The following is a 20050-nucleotide window of genomic DNA, read 5'->3' as shown; positions in this document are numbered from 1 at the left end:
GCTTGGAGAGCTCTGGGTTTAAGGGTTAATCATTAGGATGCTAAATGATATAAAATTCTTTGCAGATTTTTAAAAATAATTTGATTGTATCAAGAATTCCCCCCCCCCCCCGAGGGGAATAAAGATACTGAATTTTAATATACAAACTCACTGGACGTGTGTACATGTTGACCGTGACCTCCGGCAGACTCTGTGGCCATTCCTGCTGCGGCCAGTGGAGCTGTCCCAGGAGCAGGGTCTGAGGAGTGCCGCGGGTCTGGAGTCCAGGGCCTGGGGGGCTGGGGGCTGGGGTCCGGGGGCTGGGGGCTGGGGCCAAAGCCCGCACAGGTTTGCAGTTCCCTCAAGGCAGGTCTGTGGGGCTCTCAAGACCTTTGTGAGGAAGAGCTCTGGAAAGGTCCCTGGAATAGAAGGTTGAGTTTCTCACTCACCTGCAGAGATAGAACAGCCCGACTCAGTACGGCGTGAGGCCCGAGGATTCAGGAGCCGATGAGCCCCAGGCCCTGGTCCGAGGCCCCACCTGCCAGCGCGCCCCCGCCCAGCTAGGCGCTCGCCCCACACCAGCCACTGCCCAGGCTCAGGGCTCCGCCGTGACGTGCCCCACATCAGGTCCCCGTGGCAAGCCCGGGCTGTTTCCTGTGCTTCTGCCGGGCTGCGAATCAGGGTCGCATGACCCCGCCTTGGGTTCTATCACTTTGCAAGAGCAACTCCCAGAACTCAGAGAAGCATTCATTTACCTTCGCGGGTTTATGAGGAAGGACGTCAGAGAGGATGCAGATAAAAGCACACAGGGACGTGATGCGCCAGGGTCCAGAGGAGAGGCCCCTTCGCCCACCCGCCAGGTGCTCGCCCACTCGAAGGCTTTGAGCCCCTCCTCCAGGGCGTCCTGGGGCCTACACTTTGCAGATTAAGTCCCTGGCCTTTAGGGACCAGTGCAGTCTCCCGTCCCCTCCTGTCCGTAGCGCTCCCAAAGTCACTTCCTTCACAGAGACCCAGCTGGGGTCGGCTTGTCAGAAAGTCAAGACCCCCTGATGGCTCTCATCCCTTCAGGAATTCTGAGGATTCTGGGTGCTCGGTGCTGGCAGTGGGGACAAAGAACAGACGTGTTTCTGAGATCAGTGCCCCTCCCGGAGGCTGCTGCTGCACCGGCTCTGGAAGCGGGGACCACTGGAGTCCATGGTGGGGCCACGGACAGTCCGTGCTGGAGCTTTTCGGGTTCCCTGGCCCTGCACGGGGGCCCCGCTCCCAAGCAGCTTCTCCCCCGCCTTACTGTCTTCCACAGTCACCCAGGGTCACAGATGGGCCAAGCTGCTGGAATCCCTCTCCCCAGTATGGCCCAATGCACCCGTCCCGGATGTGTTCCTCCTCCCCTCTCCCGGGCGCTGCCGGCGCAGGTGCGACCCCGGGGACGGTCTCCGTGGATAGTGGTGGCTTCAGTTCTCCTCACTTTACGCTTCCTGCTGAGACAATCCCGTCACAGCGGTGTGTCATCAGGTGTACAGAGTACATACCTGGGGCAGCCCAAACAATGGATGGTTAATCCTCACAACTCCAAAGCTCAAGTCCAAGGTCATGGCACCTGCAGACGGGGTCCCTTGGGAGAGCCTCCTGGTCCGCCGTCCTGCTCGTCTGCCCTCCCTTCCTCTTCTTGGGGCCGGGGGTTCTGATCCCATCATGGACCCTACCCCCTTGGGACCTCATCCATCACCCTGGTGATGAGGACCCTGGGGCACCTTCACTCTCTTTGCCCTGAGGCTCCCCACACCCTGGTGTCTTCCTCACATCTTACTGGGGAGCTTCCTTCCCATTGGGACCGTCCAGACTTTGTGAATGGACCCTTGTGAGTGAGCATGTGCTGTTGCATTTACTGAAGGGTATTTGAGCATTTGTTCACAGCGTCTCTCTCCTCCTGCCACACGCTCCTTGAGAGTAGAGCCTGTCCGGTCATTAAGACATCAGTGGGTTCGCACAGACAGCAGCTCAGGGCAGCCTCGCAAGAAGACCTTGCTGGAGGAAGGAAGGAGTGGACCAGTGCACCCTGTGCCGCCGGCGGCTGGTGTGGCACTCTGGGCGGTACCGGGGGCTCCTTTGGAGCATGACGTCACTCCGTGCGAGGAAATGAAGCCCCGAAAAATTAATGAAGCCCCTGCCCCAAGTCATTGGAGACACATGTAAAGAGACGATGTGGTTCAAATTCAGGAGACACTGACATCACGTTGTGCAGCTTTGCGGAATCCTGGATTTCCCATTTTGAGATAAAACGTGGCCTTTCCGTTGACAGCCTACAGATGTGGTGGGGTAGGCATTTGACCTTGTCCCAGAAGAAGTCTGGCCTTTCTCTCAGCTCGTGGGAGGTCATTGTTTCCCTGGGAGCTTCGGGGTGGACACAGAGACGGAGCTGAACCCCATGAAGGACAACCGACAATCGATCACATCTAGGTCCTGGGAGCCCAGGAACATTTCTGGACGCTGGGGCCCGAGCCAGCTTCCCGTCTGGCCATGCTCCACACACACACTGCTGCTCCCCGATGCTGGGAGTGACACAGCTTCGCCCCGGGGCGGGAGACCAGGGAACCTCTAGGCATGGGGCTTCCCTGGAAGTCGTCCTAGTAGACGCTCGTTCCCTCGTTTCTTTTCATCAAACTCCGGAAGATAATCAAAGATGAGCAACAGACAAGATCACTGGAGACGTGCGTTTACTGCATGGCAGGCTGGTCTTGTTCAAGGTCAGCTTTCTCAAGGTTCGCTCAGCTACCTGGAAAGGTCGCTGGAGGCGTGTCATCACAGGGCATGAGATCCCCAGATGGTCACTGGGCGTAAGCTGGAGTGTGTGTGTGTGTATGTGTGTGTGTGTGAGAGAGAGAGAGAGAGAGAGAGAGAGAGGGAGAGAGAGAGAGACAGCCTATGGGGGAGTGGGATGCCCCTCCCAGCTTCCAAACCCTTCTTTTGAAACCAATCTTTTCAAATCATATCTCCAGAATCTCTCAAGGAGGGGATTTGTTCTGGTCAACTGAGGTCTTTTCGGTTTTATATGAAACACATACACATATTAATACAAATAGCTACGAGTCTGCAAACACTTGAGATGTTTGGAGCTTGAGACACAAAGCACATGATGAAAATGTGTTGAGCGCCAGCGTCTGCTGGTGTGGCAGAATTCACTCTTAGACGACCCACACGACCCACACGGTATTTGCTGAGACCCAAGGACGCCACACGGTAAGTGTGCGTGCTTGTGCTTTCCTGTGTCTGGTGGGGATGCCAGGACCGGTCTCCGCAAGCATCCTTCCCGATGCGGAGACCGACGCTGCGCAGGGATTAGGGATGCGCTCGCTTGACAGCCAGGAAGATCCGACACAGCCCTTCGCCTGGAAAGCCTCTTCCCCTCTGTTCTGTGACATTGTTTCAACACGCTTGTGTGCTCCTAAGTGTTTCCATGGGCAATAACAGCTGTTATTTCCTTACAACCGTCTCCGCCTTGGACCCTCTGCTAACCGTATGAATCGTATTTTGCCTCCACAAATGCCGCGAGATGCAGGCGTCTTTATTCATCCAATATGATAGGGAAAGAAATTGAATGAAGAAAGGTTAACCGGCTGGTGTGGACGTTAGAAGTCAGTTAAGAGGCCGAAAATTTGAACCAATTCAATCAGTTTGAGTCGAGAGCCTCTGGCGTGTGTGCAGACCCCCTGTCTCCCCCAGTCTGCTAGGAGATGGTCTGGGGTCTGTGACAGCAGCAGGGGCACAGCGAGGAGCTGGCATCTGGCCTCTGCCTTCCCAGGGATTTGGAGCTCTGGGGCCTTGACCGAATCTGCCTGTGGCCACCCCAGCTGATGTCCCTCCTGCTGTTAAGCTGCGGTCAGGGCCAGTGGCCTCTGACTATGGTTCTCTGAGGGGACGGCCACCTTCCAGAACCTTCACCCATGACCCTCCCGGATACGGGGCCCTGCGCGGGACCTCAGACCCGCACTAGAGACATGTTTTATTGCTTTATTTGTTTCTAATCTGGACAGAGGCCCTGCCTGGCCTTCGGTGGCGGTTTTGTCCAGTTGGGCATTTTTGTTTTCATTGTAGCTGCTTATTTTTACTGCTTTATCTTTGCCTTTTATTGAGTAATTTTTTTCCAGCTTACTTTACCTTGTTTGTTTGTTCCTCTCTTATCTATAACTTATCCCTGGGAAATAAGAAGTGACAGCCTGAGATTTGAAGGCTGACCCCGGCGACACAGGGAGGGCTTGGGACGTTCTCAGTGGTTCTGAGTTCAGCAGAAGCCCGACAGCAAGCAGGTACCCGATGGCCGCCCTGGGGAAGCGGCCGGCTACAGCACTTCTAGAAATTTCATAGCAAGTGTGCCCTGGGATCATTCACGCCTGTGGCCTGACACCATGCTCCCCTGACCTGGGGCGGGGTCCCACCCGGGGTGGACCGCTGTGTTCCACGTACAAACCCTCTGCAGCGGCCAAGCCAGTGCGCTCCCCGTCCCCAGCCTCACCAGGCACACCCCCATCTCTCCGCCCCTGACTGTGGCGGTGTCCACCTTCTGCTCTGCCTGTCCACCTTGGGCACCTCCTCACCTCACACACTCGCTCTGTGAGGTCTGCCCCTGGGGTTCCCGCTGTCCCAGAAGACTGTGGGCATTCGCAGTGCATACATTTGCACAACTTTCCAGTCCCACACTTACAATCTGATTGTCCTGGCAAGGATCTCACTGACTTGCCAGCATGGACCATAGGCCATAAGAGAAATACAAAAGGTAGTCAAGACGTGAAGAGGAAAGAGATGCATGTGCCCCTACCGTGGAGGGTAGGGTCAAAATCGTGATGGACCAACTGAATTCCAGAACTTCTTGTGATCCAAGGTAAACAATGAAACACGAGCTTCCCAGAATCGACCACCAGAGAGAAGGCGTTCCTCGTGTTTCTAAACTGCCTCCCTGCTGTGGGTCCGGCCCAGGCTGGAGCGCTCAGATCGTCCTGCACTCGGGGACTCAGCGCCTGGGACCTGGACACGGCCCACGCCCACTGACTGTGGGGACGGAGGCCGTCCCTGGATTGAGTTGAAATGCCTGCACATACACATGTCCTTCTCTGTTCCAAGGAGGAACTGAAATTCTCGTGACTTCACTGAAGTCTCATAATTCTCTCTCCTTGCACATTGACCTCAGCGGCTACCAAGGGTTTATTCCGCTTTGCAACTTGTTGACCGAGTTCTTGCTTGAATTTGGAGCACGACTTCAGGGTAAGTCTGCACCATGAGGAATGATATTTGATGATTGAAAACAATCTTAAAAATGAGTCCTTATGCTTTTAATAATATAATTGGTATATATTCAAAGTAGTAACAAACAAACTAGGTTGCTTAAACCACAGAAAGCTATTCCTTCACAGTTTTAAGGCTAATAGTACAAAATCAAGGTGTCCGCAAGGCTGTGCTCACCTGAAGCTCTAGCGGGCAAGGCCCCCTTCCCCTGGCTCGCGGACACAGCGCTGAGCTCTGTCCCCCTCGGCGTGATGCTCTTTCCTGTGTGCAAATTCCTCTCTTCTTGAAAGGACACCAGTCATTGGGTGGGGCCCCGCCAATTCCAGTGTGACTTTGTCTGAACCAGGACACATATGAAAAGACTTGTTTCCAAAGAAGGTTCCATTCCAAGGGCCTGGGTGGGCAGGGGTTTGGAGGGGATGGATTTCAACCCAGCACAACTGGCTAACATAGGCATGCATTGCAAAAAGCGTGCTGCCCGAGTGACGTTGCTAACGTTGGAGTCCTTTGGTCTTAGAGACCGCAGTGATGCCGAGCGCTGAGCTGTGTCGTCTGAGAGACAAGATGGCTTGCTGCGGGGTACACAGCCATGGTCTTGAGACCTGGAGATGGACGGGCTGGACGTTCCTGGACCCCCACTTCCCATCTCTGGGGGATGGGCAAGTCACTTCACCTCCCTGAGACCATGTTTCTCCAAGTAAAACTACTCAACAAATACCTATTTCAAAACTACAGTGCACTGGGTATGGGCCGTGCCCTTAATAAATAGATCGATCTTCCCGAGAGGCAGCTCATCTAGTGAGGCAAGGAAACGTCTGGAAGTCACAGAGGAAAACGGAGGACTGGAGAATAGTCCCTGCTCTGGCCGAGGGGTTAGGTCAGCATCAGAGAAACAGGAGGGGGGACAGGTGCGCCGAGCCTCTGGAGTTGCCGGGTGAAGTTCCCTGCGCTGGAGCGAGCATGAGCAGACAGCAGAGGTGAAGACCACGGGGCGCGCTCGGGGCCGTGACGGAGAGTGTGGGGCCGGGGAGGTCGGGGAGTGGGGAGGTGCAGAGCCCCATGAGGTTAACTCTTCTGCGCATGGGAGCGGCCCCAGGGTCGGAGGTCTGCGTTCCGGCACACGAATCTGGGCTCCTCGGAGAAGTGGGTGGGGTGGAGAGATTTACCCAGGAATCGAAGTTAGTTGCTTCGGTGGCGGTACTGGGAGAGGGAGGACCTAGCAGGAAGCCCAGACAGCGCGTCCAGGGGGCCGATGGCGCCCAGGCTGCGGGTGGGCCAGGGCGGGGCTGGAGGGCGGACGGGTGTATTTGAGCATGGCGGGGCTGGAGCTTGGGGCCGGAAGACACGTGAGCCCAGCCTGGTCCATGCGGACCAGCCCCCTTCCTCGGAGTGGGGATGCTAATCCACCTGCCGGGAAGACGGGACTGAGCCGTCTGGCACGAGGAGGGAGAGGTCCTGTCCAGAGGATGGAAAGTGGAGAGCGCTGGACGCCACACGGGTCAGGCTGGCCTGGGGCCCCTGCGGCGTGATGGGCGTCACCAGCCTTCATCTCCTCCCGTCCAGGTGTTAGGAGCTCTGGTGCGCGCACGTCTTAGACCAGCGTGTTGAGATTAGCCCGCGGAGCCTGGACACGGAAGACGGAATCGCTTTCTGCTGTTCCAATGGGGCTTGGGGATGCCGCAAGCCTTCCTTGGTGTTTCTCATTTGAACAGAGCCTGATTAGAGGCGAGCCCCAGGGCAAGCGGGTAGCCTCCATGGAAGGAGGGTGGAGGCCCGGATCCCCCCGCCCCAGAGCGCTGTGGGGGCCCAGGGCCATGACCACGGCCGCGCAGGCAGGTCCCCCAGCACCCGGCCAGCCCTCTTCACCCTTGGGAGCCAGGCAGGGCCCACACTGTTCGTTTCTCGCGTGTGCCCTCCTGCCGCGGCCTCGGCAACAAAGGGAGTGTGAGCAGACCCAAAGTCACCCCCACGACAAACAGCAAGCACCCCCTCTGCTCCCCTCTCCCGTGACTAAGCGGTTACGTTCTCCCCAACCAGAGAGACAGATGAAGCGAGTTTATTAATAAAAGTCCCGTCAGGGAGATTGGAAATGAATGATTAGTGAAATCCACTCCATTTTACTTATAGACAGACCCCCCTCATGGAGAGGCATCTGGGAAGGGCAGGAATCCCCGAGAAGGTTGGGGATGGAAGCATCTGGAAGCTGTTTGCGATATGGATTAGGAGTCGAGCTGCACTCAGACACCGCCTCCAGCCACACAGGCTCGCTCTGCGGAGGGGAAATATGCTGCTTGTTTACAGTGTTCCTTTTCCCTTTGCTTGTTATCTGTTTTATTTCTTCCTCGGTGCCCGCCCCCCCGCCATTCATGTGCAATTACGTCTGCACAGATCTGCCAGCTGCGGGGCTTGTTAACCGCGCTCACCTCGCAAGCTGTCGGCAGAACTGCCAGGAAGGAGGCCGGGCCGGGCACACGTGTTTACATCGTCTTCCGATTTGGCGTTTAGAAAAAAAAAATGTGGTTTTCTTTTCTTTTCTTTTTTTTTTTTTTTCACTATAGACTGGCCAGAGCAAGCAAATGAGAAATGTGGGCACTGAAGACACATCCATGAGCGCACACGTGCTCGCACACACGGTCTAAGCCGCACACACGCGTGGCATCCCCGGCACACGCACACACACGCGTCTCACACACGCACACGCTGGTGCTCATCCCCACGTCCAAGGACAAAGGCCGTTGTTTTCTCGCATGATTGGTGCATCTCTTCAAGACTCCTGCAAATTGAATTTTTAAGTCTCCGATTTCTACATCTGGAAAACATTCTCCCGGGGCCTTTTTATGAATGTTGCCAATTCCATAATTTGTGAAGTATGATTGTTCTGAGACAATACTGGTCTCTTTGATAATAGCAAAATGTCTCCCATTTTTCACAAATGACTCAGAAATCATTGTGGCCGATGAAATCCGTCCACCCCAAGTTAGTGATAGGAGTTCTTGCCTTCGCTCTGTAAGGAGGAACAATCACAAATCCGATTTTATCTTTGACATCAAACAACAGCAATGAGTGAGTCGTCTTGACGGGAGGCCCATGCTGTGGGGCGGCCATAGAGGCCAACGTGGGAACAGGCCACCTCGGTGCTGGGCAAGAGCCGAGGAGGGGCCCTTTGGTGCACGAGCTTCTGCCTCTTCCTCTGTGGGTGACCTTAGGCAAGGACACTCCACATGCTCCCTGTGAACACCAGGAAAAGGGTTCAGCCTGTTTTTAGTGCTCGCTGTTACACACGCCAAATTGTCCCGGCGTTGGCTTCTCTCCTGCCCAACAGCCATTCACATTATTTTTCTCTTCTTTGTCCTTTCCTGGTTCCGGAGCTTAGAAATCCTGTGTGTGAGTCTTCCTGTCTATAGTTGGGATCTGCTAGTTTCCTGTAAAGGGCCAGTGGCAAATGTGTCAGGTTTTGCAGACCACAGGGCCTCCGTGGTAACTACTGGACCCCTCATTGTCATGCAAAGTGGCCTTGGACAATATATAAATGAACCAGTGTGGCTGTGTGCCAATAAAACTTTATTTGCAAAACAGGTGGTGGCCGGAGTTGGCTCACAGTCCCCACAGCTGGACTAGAGAGGTTTTTCTGGGCACCGAGCGACTTCTATGGATATCATGAAGACTATTTATTTTAGATATTAAAAGTATGCTTACTGCAAATTAGGAAATCCACAGTTGTACAGCCAGAGTACTTGGTGTCCTAGCCAGATGGTGCCCTGGCAGTATTTTCTGTGCCCCTGGAGCAAAGCAGAGACCATCTCTTCCCCTGTAAATTATTTTCTCAACTCTTAATAGTCAATACAACTCATTTATTTCTATCTCCTATAACTTTTCTGGGAATAACATGTGCCATCCAAACTCTTAGGTGCATAAAACATAGCACAACATAACAAATGCTATCTGCAATCATACGAAGGTTTGTAATTTAGCTGCGTCGATGAACATAAACAAGACTGAAAACAAGGACTCATGTGTTTTTATTATTATTATTTCTTCTCTTTTCTTTTGCTTTCTTTCTTTTCTTTCTTTCTTTTTTTTTTTTTTTTTTTTTTACTGTATGAGTGAAAGTTAAATAACAAGAAATGGATGGTTGCATTCAGCAAATAACTAATCTAACGGGAAGGTCGGTAGAGCTCGGCCACGACACAGATCATTAACGCAAAACCCAAATAGCTCCCTGAAACCTACATTTCTAGAAGTTTTGCTTAGACAAGTAGACGTGTGAAGGAAACTATTCACATCTGTAATATCAGAACACAGAAGTCAAGATAATTTAAAAAGTGGTGGACCTGTTGCCTTTGAAAAAATACTTACGTTTTGAAGATACTTTCACAGATGAATTTGGTTTCACCTAACTTAACTCTGTGTAGATGGCCAGATTTTTAAAACACTAACAGATTGTAAAACTTACCGGTGTTTCAGGTCAAACATGTCCCCAGCAGCTCCAGTGTTTCTGCCATCCGTCTGTGTGGCTCACTGGGCAGCACATGTGCGACGGCGGTGCAGCCCCGGATGCACAGATCTATTGCCCAACAATCAATCACCATACTAATCTTTTGGTGTGCATTCACTCACTCACTCAACAACCTCATTCACTGAGGACCGGCTTGGTGTCAAGCGCCGCGCTTTTCGGGGGATACAACATTGACCAGGATCTCCGTTGCTTACGGTCCAATGAGGGAGGCAGGCACGCCCGCAGCTCGTGTTGCCGGTTGGGAAGTGGGCACCGCAGAGGAACACACAGTGGTGGTGTTCAGTCAGCAGTGGTGACGGACGGGGCACCGACCAAGATCCATCGCCAACGGTAGTCACAGGGGGAGCCGGGGGTGCACGGCGCTGTTTACCTACCCCAGCACCGGAGAGACAGTGGCGTCGAGTTCCCGTCCTGCCTGGGGAACCTCGCAGCCGTCGGCATCAAACACTAGGAAGCGACTTTTCAGCTGATGCTTTGACAATATCAGCTGCACATCTGGGCCTATACCCAGCTTCAGAACTGACGAACTTTTAGGGACACACTCCTGTTTCATAAACTTCAGCTAAGCTTCCCGCGTCTTGCAGTGCAATGACCTGAAGGAGACCGACGTTTCTGCCATCGTGACACTGACGGAGAGCGCGAGGTCATGCCGGTATTCCCCTTCGTGGTGAATGATGTCATCTTGTCGCCTTCACTCAAACGCCCATCCCCGCACCCCCGCACCCCCGCACCCCTGCATTTGTTCATTTATTCATTCCCTCCACAAGTTTTGTTGAGCAACAAGCATGATGCTTCTTCTGGATAATACAAAATCAAATTCCTTACTATCAGATGCTCCGAGCCCAGTGACAACAGCAGGCACAGTCGTGGCTTGGGGCTGGGACGGCTCTGTGCACAGCAGATCATCAGCCTAGAAGAAAAGCACCTGATCCAGAAAGGAAAGACTTTTCTGCACTAGAGATGCTGTGGACCAGGCTTACACGGTGGCAATTTGCCAGTTTGCCGGGATGGGCATGAGTGGCAGAAAGGTTCTTGGAGGAAAGCACACGGAGGCAGCCTAGGTTTGGGTTTCCGCCTCACTTAGCATTCCTGCAGCCACGGGCTACCATGCATGGGACCACGATTTCTGGATCACACTGAACATTACTGTTAATATTTTACATCATTCTCCATCTGCTAATGTGATGTACATTATCAGCTCTTCTTAAAAGATGGTGAGTGTTCTGTTTCCAAGGTGTTGATCTACACTCTTACAGTATCACTTAAAGCAATAAAAATTAGGCGGTTTAAAAGTAACAGAGTAACCAAGGAGCGGGCGGCTTTATCAGCGTATGTAAATGAGAAGCCCAGCGGGACGCGACTGCCCCCATGTCCTCTCCGCAAGGTGACCGCTCCACTCCCCTCCCCACTGCCTGGTTTGTCGCTGCAAGATGGCAGCCGCGGACCGCGCGTGCCCAGCCAGAGAGACCGGCTCATTTGCTATGTCTTGCAAACATTTCGACAGCCATTTAGGTTTAGGCTTTATGACTAGGTTTAAGCTAATTACAGCAGCAAGTAGGCCAACTTGTCGTAGGGGACAGATCTGGGCCTGGTTGCAGAGCCGACCTCCCAGGACCACAGTGCTCCTGGCAGAAACCTGGGAAGGGGGCGGTGGAGGGAGACCGCCTGATGGTTTCTGGACCAGTTTGACATGCCAGCCTTGCTTTGCAGCACCTAAGAAAGGGTGAATGTTTGAAATGACGGAATTCTATCCTCTGGTGACTTAAGCAGAATTTCTAGAGCTCTTTTGTGCTGTAACTAAGGTGTCGATCAAGAAAATGCCAGCCCAGGAAATGCATCTTCCATATTCCCTTGCTATAAGTTTTTACTCAAAATCCTTTACGGCACCTTCCTGGGAATGTGGTTGTACATCAGCTGTAAGTACCCAGTCCGCCGATGAGCGCACACAGCCGGATCTACCCCCAAAGTTGTTGCAATTTCCTTTAAATTCTTTACCTTTGCTGTTTCTCAGGGAAGACCGTTAGGAAACGGCAAAGCAATGGTCACATTTATGAAATTTAGTGACACCCCAAAAGGCCTTTGAATCTTGGTACAGAGCCAAAAATGAAAAAACTCGTCCTGCCCTCTTGGATTTGACAGCACTTCTCACGGCTGTAAGCCGGACGGGAGTGATCGTGCTGTGCTTTAGAATTTATGTTGTCCGTCACGTTTTCTAAACGGCTTCCAGCTATGAGGCGCTCATTACAGAACCCCGTGTGCTAAGTCAGAGTGAGGAAACTGAGGCCCAGAACATTTGTGCGAGCTGCCTGACGTCCCAGGGTCGCTGACCTATTCACATGCTGTAGCCGGTCGGTGCACTGCAGTTTCCACGATAATGTTGGTCCAAAGGTGTGGAGAAGAGGCGTGCTCACACACACACATGCACACACACATGCACACACGCACACAAGTGCACACGGAGGCACACACACAACACATACGGGCACACACAGGGAGTTTGAATCCAAATTCGTTTCTTGTGAAGCCAGCATGCGGCATCCTGAGTGGTATATTATAGGGAAACCAGTAGGGAATGATTCCACTGGCTGAAACAGCAAATGATCTACGGCCCCATGAAGCAAGGTGTCTGGGGACCAGCGATGCTGGTGTTGATTTACTCAGGATTTAGAAATGCGCGCCCCCGCGTCTCTCCATCTTCAGCTCACGGGTCCTCAGTGCGCCGGGCTCGGGCCTCCTCATGGTCAAGGAGCCAGAAGGCCAGACTACATATTTTACAAGATCATGCAGGAATAAATAAAATGATTCCTTCTCCTGTGCTTTATTCATCAAAGTAGAAAATATTTCCCAGAGCACTCTCAACAAATGTGTTTTTAGAGACTGATTAACTGGAGTTGTCACAAGCTCACAGTTATGTCTACTGAGTCTCCTGAAAGACAACTGGCCATTGTGTCTGATGGAACAAATTTGACCTACTCCTAGGCTGGGCCGACCTTGGTGTGGGTCTGGGTTTGGTCTGGGCTGGGGCTGGGCTGGGGCTGGAGTTTGGTCTGGGCTAGATCAGGGCCGTGGCTGGGGTTCTACTGGGTCTGGGCTGGGTTTAGGCTGGGTCTGGTTTCGGTCTGCACTGGGGCTGGGCTGGGGCTGCTCTGGGGCTTCTCGGGACTGGGCTGGGGCTGCTCTGGGTCTAGGTTGAGGCCTGTCTGGGCTTGGGTCTGAGCAGGGATGTTTTGGGTCCGGGGCAGCTGATCTAGGCTGGGCTGTGTCTGCTGTAGTTCTTGGCTGGGGCTGGCCTGGGCTGGAGCTGGGTTGGGTCTGGGATGTGTCTGGTCTGAGCTGGGCTAGGATTGGGGCTGGGCCGCCTTGTCTGAGATTTTCGGCAAAGCCAGAGAACAATTTCAGAACAAACCAGACTGGAGCCCATCCTCTCTTCCATTATAGCGTGAGGGACTATTTTCTCCATTTTATTCTCCATTAGATTTCTCTCAATATGAGATTGCTGACCCAATTTCAGACCATGACCGATGTGCGTGGGGCGGGTTGTAAGGACTGAGAAATTTAGGATACTTCAAAGTCATTTTACAAAGAATATGCATCATACAGAGTTGTAGTACCTATAGCAGACCTTATTCTAGACTTTGAATTTGTTTCTACTCCATTATATTATTGGTGAATGCTCTAAGTGTGTAATGTAGCATCTTATAGTTCTGGAAGTTGTAGATCTGAGATGCCTCTCACTGGGCAAAAATCAAGGCATCACCAGGGCTGTATTCCTTCTGGAGCTTCAGGGAAGAATGCATTTTCTTGCCTCTCACAGCTCCTAAAATGTACCTGCATTTCCTGTCTCATGGCCACCTCCCAACTTCAAAGAAAGAAACGTCCATTTGAGTGCTTCTAGCTCATGTTGTTGTAACCCTGACCCTCTGCTTTCCCCTTCCACATTTAAAGACCTGTGATTACATGAAACCAGAGGAAAATCCAGAACAATCTCCCTATCTTAAGGTCATCTGATCAGAAGATTTAATCCCATCTGCAACCTTAAGTCTGCTTTGCTATGTATCCTACTATACCCGTCGGTTTGGGGGATAATCGTAGGGACTTTTTAGGGCCATTATTCTGCCTACCACATTTACTATAAAACCTAAAACAACCATTGAAACAACAGAACAAAGGGTTACAGCTAATAAATCAGGAAAAATAAAATTATAAAATACACTATATTCCTTTAACACATAGGAAACCAAATAAAGAAGTAAACAGACAAAAAACAGAGGGCACATAGAGAAAACTCTGGCAAGACCAGTAATCCCGTGAAATGAGATTGATCTCAGTAAACAGAATGAAAAGCCAGTGACTCTCAGGTTAGATAACAAGCCCTCCATCCCTCCCACACACATTAAATTTAAAGACACAAATGGATTGAAAATAAAAGGATGGGAAATTATATACCATGTTAACACTAATAAGAAGAAAGTTGGTGTCCGTATGTAAATAGCATTAGATTACAGAGAAAATGGTGTTATCGGAAAAGAAGTTCATTTCCTAATGATCAAAGTCCTGTTGAACAGGAGGACATAGCAATTCTAAACATTTATACACCTAATAACACAGCTTTGAAACACAGGAAGCAAAAATCTCCTAGTACTGCAGGGAGAAAGGGGCACATCACAATTAATGCTAAAGATTTCCTTGCCCCGTCTCAGTAGCTTCTAGAAGAATCTGACAGAAAATCAGGAGGGGCTATAGAAAAATCGAGCGATGCAATTGGTCAACTTGACCTCATTGTTATTAAGAGAACATCCCACCACCAACAAAGAACACACATTCTGCTCAAGTGCACACGGAGAATTGGTTGGGACAGACTCCAGGCTCGGCCATAAAAGAAGTCTGAATACATTTAAAAGGGTTCAAGTCATACAGGCTGGTGCTTTGCAACAATGGGGTTGAATTAGGAATCAATAGCAGAGAGAAGTCTGGAGAATTCCCAGCGACCTGGAAGCAAATGACACGTTTCTTTCAGAATCCCATGGGCCAAAGAAGAAATCAAAATGAAGACTGGAAATGCTAGATGCTGTACATCAGCTCAGGTAGGACGCGCAGCATCGTGTGTGCTGCGTCATGGCCCAGCGCTAGAATCAAAGGATGGGCTCGACGCGTCGGCCTCAGCTGCCGCCTCAACACAGTAGAGGAAGAGGAGCGAAGCAAACTGAGAGTAAGCAGAAGACAAGAAATAATAAAGATTAGAGCTGACATCAATGGAATGGAAAACAGAAATACAATAGAGAAAATCAGTGGAACCAAAAACTGGTTTTTTTGAGAAGATCGATAAAATTGATAAACCTCTAGACGGAGCGATCAAGAGAAAACAGTGCAGACATTTACCAATATCAAGAATGAGAACATTGACGTCACCAGTTTCTATGGATATGAAAAGAATTATAAAGAAATGGAAATAACTCTATGCCAGCCAATTTGAAAACCTAGATGACAACCGAGGTCGGCAACTTCGTGAGAGGCACTCAAGAAGCTACCAAACTCTCACTTAAGAAGAAACAGGACACCTTAATAGCTCTATGCTCATTAGAGCAATTAAACTTGTTTAAAAAAAAAAAAAAAAGACTTTCCCACAAAGAGAACTCCAGGCTCGGATGGCTTCACTGGTGAATTCTGAGAAAACACGTACGGGGACTGAACGCTGCTTTTTCCATCAGCTCTCCCATGAAACTGGAGAAGAGCGAACGTTTCTCAACTAATTCTTTAAAGCCAGTTTTACTCCGATATCAAAACCAGGAAAATATATTTCATCCTCAAACCAGCATCCCTTGTGAACGTACATGCAAACATTTGAAACAAAGTTTTGGTGAATTCAACCCCAAAATATAGGCTAACATATCAAGATAGAGTGAGGTTGATCTTCAAATGCAAGGTTGATTCAACATTTGAAAATCAATCAATCAAACAACTAAAGGAAGAAATTTACATTATTATCTCTGTAGAGAAAAATTATTTGACAAAATCCAATATCCATACTTGATAAATTATCTCAGCAAACTAGGAATAATCTTCCATACCTTGATAAAGGGCATTTATGTAAAATTTCAGCTAACATGATACTAAATAATGAATGACCAAATGCTTTCCCACTAAAATTAGGAAGATGATTTATATTCAGCACTGTACTAGGGGTTCTAGCCCATAATTCAAGAAAAAGAAATGAACGGCATCCAGATTAGGAAGGAGGTAGTGAAACAGCCTCTATTTGTGGTCAAAATAAACTTCTCTCTATAAAATCCAGTCACAGCAGCAAATTCGGGTGAGGACGAGGAGCTCCAGAAACTCTCCCCGGCTGCTGGGAGAGCGTCATGGTGCGGCCACATGGGAAGACACTTGGGCAGTTCTTCTAAAACTAACTGTACTCTTACCAGACGACCCAGCAGTTGTGTTCCTTGGCATCTTTCCAAATGGTTTTGAACATTTATTTCCATCTAAAAACTTGCACATGGATACATAGAGCCGTGCTAGTCATAATTTCCAAAATTTTGCAACAACCGAAATGTCCTTCGTGGGCTAATGCATGAATAAGCTATATTATGTCTAAACGAAGGAATATTATTCAGCACTAAAACGGGAGGAGCCACCTGGCCATGAGAAGACAGAGGAACCCTGAATGCAATCCCTAAGTGAAAGAAGCCAGTCTGGAAAGGCTACACACTACATGATTTCAAGCAGAGAACATCATAGAAAATGCAAAACTATGGAGAAAATAAAAGGGCCCTTGGTTGTTGGTACTGGAAGGAGGGAGAAATGAGTAGGCACGGCACCGAGGGTTTTAGGGCAGCAAAAGTACCTCGTGGGACACTCTCATGGTGGATACATGTCATTGCCCCTTGCCCAAGCCCCCGGAGTGCGTATCACCAGGAGCGAACCCTACCGTAAACTGTGGCTGTGGGTGATAACGAAGTATGGGTGTAAGTTCCTCGACTCTATCACATGGACTAGACTGGTGGCAGCGTTGCTGATGGGTCAGGCTACGCACGTGCGAGGTCAGGGTGTGCGAGGTCAGGGTGTGCGTGGGAAATCCGTCATCCTCTCAAGTTTGCTGTGAAACTGAAACTACTCTGGAAAATAAACTGTATTGAAAACATCAGTATTTTTCAAGAAATCTACAGTGGGCCGGTGTCATTGAGTTCTTCAGTCAAACTCTCTAATATTTGACCTTTGAATTTAGGTCAGTTTTTTTTTTTTTTTTTTTGCAAGAATAAAAAACCATTGACTGAAAATTATACAGTGGAATTAAGATTTAATTAGTCTCACCATCATTGCAACCAAATCCAATACTGTGTCTGTTCCACAAACTTCTTTTTTGTTTTTCCTTTGTCTTCATAAGACTTAAGAAAGTATGCTCCTTTTCTTAACACATAATCATTTGCAGCAATGTGTTACTTAAGACCTACAGCCGGAGTGGAGATGTCATTGTCTTGTGATGTAACCTGTGCGAAGTCTAGGTCTGCAGCTCAGGAAAGTGGCTCACTCCCCTCTCCACAGCCTCCGAGGTGCATGAGGCCTCTCTTGCAGAGGCTCCTGCCGCGTGACACCCCGCATTAGTATATTATTGCATAAGTAATGACTCAGGGACTAGGGCATAAGAAAGATGGATAATTTACAAAGAAAGTCAATCAATAAATAAACTGTCCCTAACCAGCTCGAGAGCTGGCAGAATGACATTCCATTATCCTGTCAGGCATATTGCAATCAAAAGCGTGAAGCCTCAAAGGGTAGGGCACCTGCCCGCCCCACGCCCTCTCCATGCAGAGCCCCCGGTGGGTGAACTTCCTCCTCTGCGCCTGTAGCCGGGGGCGTCCTGTGCACCCACTTCCAGATACATATTTGTGTGGGTTCAATCCATAACACAGTGTGGCTCAGGTCCGCTGGGTGGGACAGTTGCCCCCGGTGACAGCGGCGGTGACAGTACCGTGTCACCGGGCGTCTGACAGCTGATCCTCCACAGACAGCGCTGTCAGAGAATCAGAGACTTCCACATGCACCAGTGAAATTAACTTCTGTGAGTCTGACATTTCCCACAATCGATACTCACAGGGTCCTTGTCTCCAGGATCAAAATTCATAAATCAAAAGCAGAGAGCATGAAATAAGGTATTTGATAAATCCATTAACTGGAGTGGCGGTGTACTTCTGTCACTGTCTGCGGTACCCTCACGTGAGCAGAGCCCTCCGGATTGGCTGCGGGGTGACGCAGGGGTTGTTGCTGCTGGTCCATACCTTCTTAAGGACACTGTTCCTACCTAGAGGGCATTCTTGTTTCAGAGCAGCAATTAATTCTGTGCTCTTTCTCTGGGATCCAGCCTGGATGGAGAGAAGGCTTGGTTTCAGGAAGCAGAAATCCAACTGGTAGTTCGCAGTGGAGAACGGCCTTTGTCTTCCCAGGCAGAGAAACACTGGACAAGCAGTACACACGGAGTGCGCATGTGTGTTGTACCTGTGTGCTCTGCGTGTGCACTGTGTGTACTCTGTGTGTGCATTGTGTATGTGCTCTGTGTGTGTGCACTGTGCGTACTCTGTGTGTGCATTGTGTATGTGCTCTGTGTGTGTACACTGTGTATACTCTGTGTATGCTGTTTATAGTCTGTGTATACATTGTATATACTCCATGTGCATACTGCACATTCTCTGTGCATATATATCGTGTACACTGTATGTATGATGTATGCGCTCCATATGTGTACACTACATATGCTCTGTATGTATCCTGTATGTTGTGTACATGCTTGGGCTCTGAGTAGGTACATGCATATGCACGTGTGCATGGGAATCCCACAGCCACCCCTGCCCCTCTCACTGTCCTGATCTCATCCTGGGCTCCAGGCCTTTCATGTGTGAAAATGCCTGGTTGTGCATCATCTCCCCATAGGAAACCAGGCGGATCGAGCTACTGAGCATCTGAAACACAGCCATCCCTTCTGGACGGTGTGTCATGGACCTTGCTGCCGTCAGATCTACTTTATTATCTCATGCTGCACATTGTCTGACAGTACAGCAGCTACTTGCTCCTTCTCTGCACAGAACAATGAGACCAAACACTTCAAAAAGGAAGTAAGTTAATATCAAATTGTAATTCTTAACTCTGCCCTCATGGAGCTAGAGGTCCTTTAGGAAGGCTTGAATCTGTGAATAGAGCCTGTGTAGTGCTGGAAATAGCTTTCATCAGAAAATAAGAAAAATCAGCAGAACTTGGTGTAAGCCTTGGCGTCTCCTCGGTGCAGGGTTAGCCTGCATACGTGTGTCCGGGCCCCGCAGTCCTCACGGAGCCCTGGAGGCCCTGCTGCTAACTGAGATGACCAGGTATGGGGTATTGAGAGGCAGCCCAGCTGAGGCTCATGCTGTGCCTTCGAAATGTACAACGTGGGCAAGTTTTCCCTACGACTAGAAGAAAACTACAAATCCCATGAATTTTTGGTAAAGTTTTATGGAATAAAACGTCTTATAATCTATGGTAAAAACATGTTTTCAATCCCATGGTTAAAACACTGATACTGAACAAAACTTCTGTCTTGTCCAAACGGAGCTGGGTGCGGGCTGTGCACCTGTCCTTGGGCAGGGTGGGGGCCCGGTGCTTTCCTCTGCTGCATCTCTGCTCCCCCAGGAGTTCCAAGTTCTGGGTGTGGTGTTGATCACTGACCCTCAAAGTTAGCAGGAGAGGAGGTGGCGGGAAAAGTCTGCTGACGTGGCCTTGTGATGTGACGTCCCCACACCCTAGGAGGCGCATGGATCCCTGTCATTGACGTAAAGCATGGGGGCACCCCTCCCAGACACACTCTTCCTCTGGAGGATGTTCCTCCCAGAATCATCCCTCTCAAACTCCTCTAGAAATCTTCTTCATACACTCAGACAGGAGGTGAGTTTCAAGAAACGTGAAACCATTTCTTATAGTTGGTGAAAACATGTTTCCCCTTGTTCTGGCTTCTCACTTTGCACGTGGTGGGGGAGTCAAACCTTGGGAGCGCCCATCCTGTCGCCCATGATTGCTCACGATGGCAGGAGTAATACCGCCAGGGCCCAAATTCCTCTCAAAGAAGCACCGGAGGTTTGCGCAGGAGGGAGTTCCCAAAGAAATTGGGAATGTCCCAGGCATTGAGCGGGGAAAGCGTGGACAGGCAGTAGGAAGGTGAGAAGTGGGAGGCCAGTGAGAAAGCAGGAAGCGTCGGGTGGACATCACAACGTGACAGAGGTGCAGGGCATCAGCGTGCCTCTCGGGCATCACAAC

The sequence above is a fragment of the Mustela nigripes genome, chromosome 8 (assembly GCF_022355385.1).
Source record: "Mustela nigripes isolate SB6536 chromosome 8, MUSNIG.SB6536, whole genome shotgun sequence".
NCBI lineage: Eukaryota > Metazoa > Chordata > Mammalia > Carnivora > Mustelidae > Mustela > Mustela nigripes.
The sequence above is the reverse complement of the archived record's forward strand: the minus strand, read 5'-3'. Positions refer to the sequence as shown.